This window comes from Typha latifolia, chromosome 4 (genome assembly GCF_019914945.1).
Source record: "Typha latifolia isolate L0001 chromosome 4, TyphaL0001v2, whole genome shotgun sequence".
In the NCBI taxonomy this organism is placed as follows: domain Eukaryota; kingdom Viridiplantae; phylum Streptophyta; class Magnoliopsida; order Poales; family Typhaceae; genus Typha; species Typha latifolia.
The window spans coordinates 11,648,679-11,654,849 of record NC_133089.1 but is presented as its reverse complement, the minus strand read 5'-3'; positions in this window follow the sequence as shown (position 1 = coordinate 11,654,849).

Sequence of the window (6,171 nt, the reverse complement as noted above, 5' to 3'; positions counted from 1 at the left end):
CACTTGATTGATGCAATATTCAACCACGACTCAATCAAAGAATCAAACAAATGGTTTGAGAATTTTCACATATAAACAACGTGATTTCCCGTCAAATTTGTATATTAATGAAAGATTAAAAGGTAGCAAATCCCTTTCTAACTAGTCCAAGAGAATGAAATGTGTCCATAACTAGTATCAAATGTATACCAAATCACATACGAAATGAAATGCGTGTGTGAACTTGATAGAATAATTTGATCAAAGTGAAGGTTATTTTGACCCGAAAGGATTTTTGGATTCTTGTGGACCCAGTTAGTCAAATAAAGAGCCGGTTAGGAGTTGTGCGTATCTACCTTGTGATCTTGATAGGTCCTAATTGGGTTCTTTTTGTCAAAGAAGCTTCGATACTAACCTTCTTTTCCATATGAAAAGTTGCTAGTATAGAGGTAGATTAGGAGTGAGGAAAAAGAAAAAAGTTAAAATAAACTGGGGGTAAGTAGGAGAAAGTGAAATGGGAAGCACGCTATGCGTTCATTCTGCCATGCAACACTAATTTTATTGTCACATTTTAAATTGTGATTCATGGCATTTTCTTTGTGCCTTCTTGGCTCTTAGTAGTAGAGGATCTGAATCACTGAGGAATTTCTAAGAGACTACTATGTATAGGGTTAGACTACTAACCCTTTTATTTACTTTTATTTTTGTGGCTGATAATTTCAACACGTTGGGAGGTAGTCCAGTATATGTTTTGACAAATGGGTCAACTATTCCACATGTATTAGAACTTGGAAGAGGTCCTCCAACTCATAACTATTTTTTTTTTCCTTAATAAAAGGTAAAACTTCATCAAAAGAAAGCGAGATACTTCAAAATACAATTCACCAGAAGCAGCAGCACACCTCAAGTGTATCTCTAGCCAAAATTATCTAAAACTTAAGTAATCTTAAGTCATCCCAGCAAAAATTAATAACATGCCACTCAATGAGACACTTGATTAACCTGACATAATTCAAAATTTGTAAATTGTGTTAACAAATTTATACGATCCTCTAACCCGAGTAATTGGACTAGAAGTTAAGATAGTCCTAGTTCAATATTTGGTGGGCAGTTGAGGACTCCAATGACTGTGCTAGTAGTAGTTATTATAATTAGTAGTAGTAGTATTATTGAGAAAATATTTTAGTCACTACTTGGCACGTGAGAGTTGCAAAAAGTTTATTCAGGTATCACTTTCTCTTGGGATAAAGTTAATACTAGTATAATTCTAATTTTTTATATTATCATTAAAAAATTGATATCGGGTATTATATTATTCTAGTATTTAGTTGTATACTAATATAGTGGAAGATAAAAAAAGGAGAGCTAATGATAATTAATAAATATAAAAATATTAGATGGAATATGATATGAGAGGAGAGAAGTAGGTATTCATGTTAGGCCTTAGACATGATCATCGGGCAAGCCGGGCTAGATTCGGGCCGGACTTTTCGGGCCAACTGAGCTTAAGTATTTATTCACAGTCTGACCCACCAATCACTAGGGTCGGGCTAGAAAACCGGCGGGCCGAACGAGCGGGCTTTCGGTCATGGGTACTTCGGGCTTGGGCAGGGCCGGGCTTAGCCCGGTCCAAACTGGGCTGAGCCATTTGATCAAGTCTATTGGGCCTAGACTTCATAGAATCCTTGGTCCAAAAGAAACCAAGTCCAGCCTAATACTACTTGCTAGTTGCTACCACAAGTTGGCCAGTTGGGACTCAAAGTAAGCAAAAATAATTGGAGTTCAGAATTGTTCTGAGATTATTCTGCTCGATAACACGGAGGGGATTGCTTCCGGCCAATCTTTAGCATTGTGATCCGATGCATGTCATCCAAACTGGACCTTAATTCACTGGGAGCTTCTTCTTGAATAAGAAATGGCCCTTCTAAGGGAATGATCAAAAACGTTTGTGCACACAGCCAACACTAAATTGGCACTTGGTGCTTCCAGAAAATCATTGTACCTCCATTAGCAACAACGAGATATTGATTCATTCATTCATTGGAAGAGTTCCGGGTTGTATAAAAGAAAAAGAAAAAGAAAAACTTTCGTATTGCATATCTATCCTCTGTAATTTGGTTAGGAGCCTTAATGAGTCCATGTAAATGGGATCATTGGCTCAACTAATCAAATCCCTGCTGCATCTGTCAGAATTGTTATGCATCATTCCAGTTTAGTTACAATTATGGGCCTTAATATCGGGTTGGACCTTAAAAACGGACATAGTTTTTTGGTTCGCCAAAACTCTTTTTCTTGAAAATAGTGTAAGGTATTGTCATAAATAATATAAAATAAAATATGTATAAATTGAGCTATTTTATTAAAAAAAAATAGTGTTGCAAAAAAAAAAACAGTTGAAAATACGCTTATTTGAATACGTTCGAAGATATTTGAATTCATTCGAATATAAGTTTTCAGAGAGCAAATTCTATCCAATATTTAAAACTTGTTCAAACGACTTTCAAAATTTAATTATTCTTTACTAAAAAAAACCTCTATTTGATTCAAAAGAGGTCGAATAAGACCACTACTAATAAGAAGTGATGCTTATTTCATCTCAAAAACTTTTTAATTAAAGAGCATGAGAGCATCTAAAAAAGAATAAAGGTAATCATATTCTTGATCCTCCTCTCTTCGTATAAAAGTATTTATTTTTAAATTTCTTCTTGATTTTTGGATTAATCAAGTTTCAAATAGCAATTATCCAATCTTTTAAGGGTGGCAGCTTCAGTAGAGATTGGCGTTTAGAGAATACCGAAGTAATTGCCGGCTAGAATCGAAAAGCCCGATGAGGAATGCAAAATGAAGCCTCTCTTTCATAATCCAAGAGCCCTCAGCTCATGACGAGTTGGGCGGCCCAACCGAACAAAACTTATTGAATTATTGCCATGAGCAAAGGAACGTGAAAAGAAAAGATGATTAATCATTTCATCAAAGAGGCCATAGACATGGCAAGTTTTCTTCGAGGAGCTTAGGTCTAGCAGTAGGTAACTAGTTCCCAATTTTGATCTTCGATGGGATCTTTTAACTGCCAAATTTATTTTCGGTTGTTCTAAGCAGTGGGGCCTACCGGTTAGATCTCATTGATCATGTTATAAAAAGGCCCATGGGATTTGAGGGCTAGATCCATTTATTTAGTCCTTCGCTAAGTGGGAGGTAGATAGAAAAGACCTTCTCACTTAGTGTAGGCCCAAATAAGTCCAACACCCTATCATTTTAGATAGAAGTGGTACTTCCATTCTTGGTAGGCCTAAAATAATCCAAACAGGTGCGTAGCAAAGCCTCTTTCAAGAGCCTCCAGCTCCAAGCCACTTTTTTAATCTTCTTGATATGCCAAGGGTGAATGCTTTCATATTTAGCTTGGACAGTCCAAATGCCATCCGAGCTATTTAAAATGTCAAGAACCTAGCGGACCGATTAAAGATTCCTAATGGCAAGACCACTATGGAGTTTGTGTTTGGATATAAGGTCCTATTCAATGAGGTGAATGCCCCTCTTACCCTTATTCTTATCCCAAAAGAATTGTCGAGCTCTCTTCTGTTATGAACCAACTTGTCTAGTTCTGTTTGATGTGCATCCTCATTGCTCGATTCTTGTCTTCCATTAGTACCGCATCCTCGAAGGCATCTTTTAAGGTTCTAGGCCTTAAAGCCCTCACATCAGCTTGTATGTCTCTCTGCAACCTTGAGATAAAAGTGGTGCAAAATTGTTGATCGATCCAAGGAGGTTGACAACGGCTACTTATTCTCTCAAATTTTTCTTGGTATGCTCCAACCGTGGTCTTTTGTACAATCTTTGAGAGGAGAGCATCGAAGTCTTCATACCCCCGACGCTCCAAATCGTCACGTGATATTGGTGCAAAAATTGGCCCAATTTTCAATCGTATTTGCGCATTGGTTGCCCGAAACCAATGAAGTGCGGCATCTTCAAGGTGAAAGCTTGCAAGTGTCACCTTATACTCTTTCTTGTACCTTAGTATGCGAAAAATTGTTCCGCCCTATACAACCAATCGATCAGGTCGCCGTCTTTGAACTTCGAAAAGTCGAGACGCACAGTCCGCCCACGGATATCGTTGTCTCGGTTTGGATCATATCTCAGCCCTTGTCTAACCTAAGGAGGATGCATCATGAATGGTTGATGATCCCTCCTTCGATTTATGTTAACTCGACGCGGTTCTAATTCGTTTTGCTCTGCCCAAGGGTCTAGACCTCTAAGATGATCTCCGTTTATATTTGCCCAAGGGACGGGCTCACTCGCAAATTGGCCTGATAGAACCATCCTTGCTGGTCTCTACCCAAAGGGTTGTGGCAGCAGGGGTTCTTACAAGTGAAGGTTCTGAATCGATGGCGGCGGGTTCATGGTGGTAGACTCGCATTGGTGCGTTGATCGTAATAGCTTCTCTTTTCGCCCGTATTTCCCGCATCATCTCTATCATCATCTATTATTGATGGCCATATGTTCGAAAAGAGATCTGATAAGTTACAAAATAATTCCTTCAAGATCTGAATTTATTGTAGGAAGCAGTACGCATAATCGAGGAAAAATATTCACCAAATATTTTCCCGTAATCAAAAAATTACAAAACCGAGTGGAATCTATCCGTAACTCCTTTTTGTATTTACGCCATTTGTAGATTTGAACTGCAACTAGGACAAAAACACGATATAGTGCGGATGATGGGTGGAGTGGATGTTAGGGTTATGGATGATGGTGGAGATGAGAGTGGATGGTTGATGTAGTTTAAGGGATAAAGACGAACGGGAAGAAGTGGTCGAGATCTCAAGGAAGAGGGAGGACTCGATAGACGAGGGAGATTAAAAGTTAGGAGAGATCTTGCCAACGATAGAGGTGGCTGTTTGGTGAAAAAGGAGGAGGGAGATTATGGTAGAGAGACTAGAGAGAGGATAGAGAGGCAAGAAACAAATATTATATAAGTATAATGATTTTGGCTACCATCTACACTTTTATAGAAGCTAGCCAACAAGCCAATCATGGTGACGCAGACTGCTTCCTGTAATAAATTCAAATCTTGAAGGAATCGTTTCGTAACCTATCAAGATCCAATCATGGCTTGAACACTAGGCTCTTCCGTGTTCAGATTTGATTGGGTGGTTTTGCAGGTGGAAGTTCCCACAACCGTTTCCCCCTCCTCTATTAGGGGGATCTCGTCCTCCTCGTCTCGCCGTGTGGCCATATCTTTGGTTGTCGTCATAGGAAGCACGTGTCCGAGAAACGATGGCTATTATACCAATTGTTGCAAACCAGCTTGTCCAATTCTGTTTGATATGCATAAATAGATGAGGAAGAGAAAAAAAAACTAGCTACAGGTGTGGGCTATGGCCCACCTCATAACCCACCTAGAGGGTTGGGTGAGATGGGCTCAAAGGCCCAATCCATGGTTGGCTATGGGCATGCCGTAGCGTGACCCCACCCCATAGCCCACCCAGCGATTGAGGGACCGAGCTCTGCCTTCTTCCTAGAGAAGAAGACAGAGGGAGTAAGGGTAGTGCCGCCGGTGATCACCATCATCAATGGTCAAGTAGCGTTTTTGGCGGCATAAAATAGATGCAAAATTTTGGAAGGGTATATATAAAATAAATAAATAATTATATGAAAATCCTCTCAACTATTACTCTATATTACCATCACCCTTTAAAAAGATAAATGGACAGATACACCACAAACTATTTAATATATTACTAAGCCTCCTCTGTAATATTTCCTCACAAATTTAGATATAAATAATCTTAATTTGACTAACTTAATAGACTGACAAAAATGTCCACATCTTCTTTTTATATGCTCTCTTTAGTAGTATTTATATCAATTTTTTAAGTATCAAATTCTAAAGCGATCTTCTCTAATTCCTTTACAATCCATTTCTAACAATACAAGAAAAGAGAAAGTAATCCATATAATTAGTTAGTTAATATTATTTCTAACAAAATTTTTAATGGATGGGCTCAATAATATAATTAGATTATTTAAAGAGTGTATCTTCAAGAGTTAAAATGTAATAACGTATAAAAGAAAAGGTTAATTATGTCTACACCTCTTGAACTATATCTAGTTTTTACGGGGATCTCATAAACTTTTTCTTTTGTTATAATGTCTGCCCTAAATTTTAAGGCAAAGTGAAACGACTAATGACAA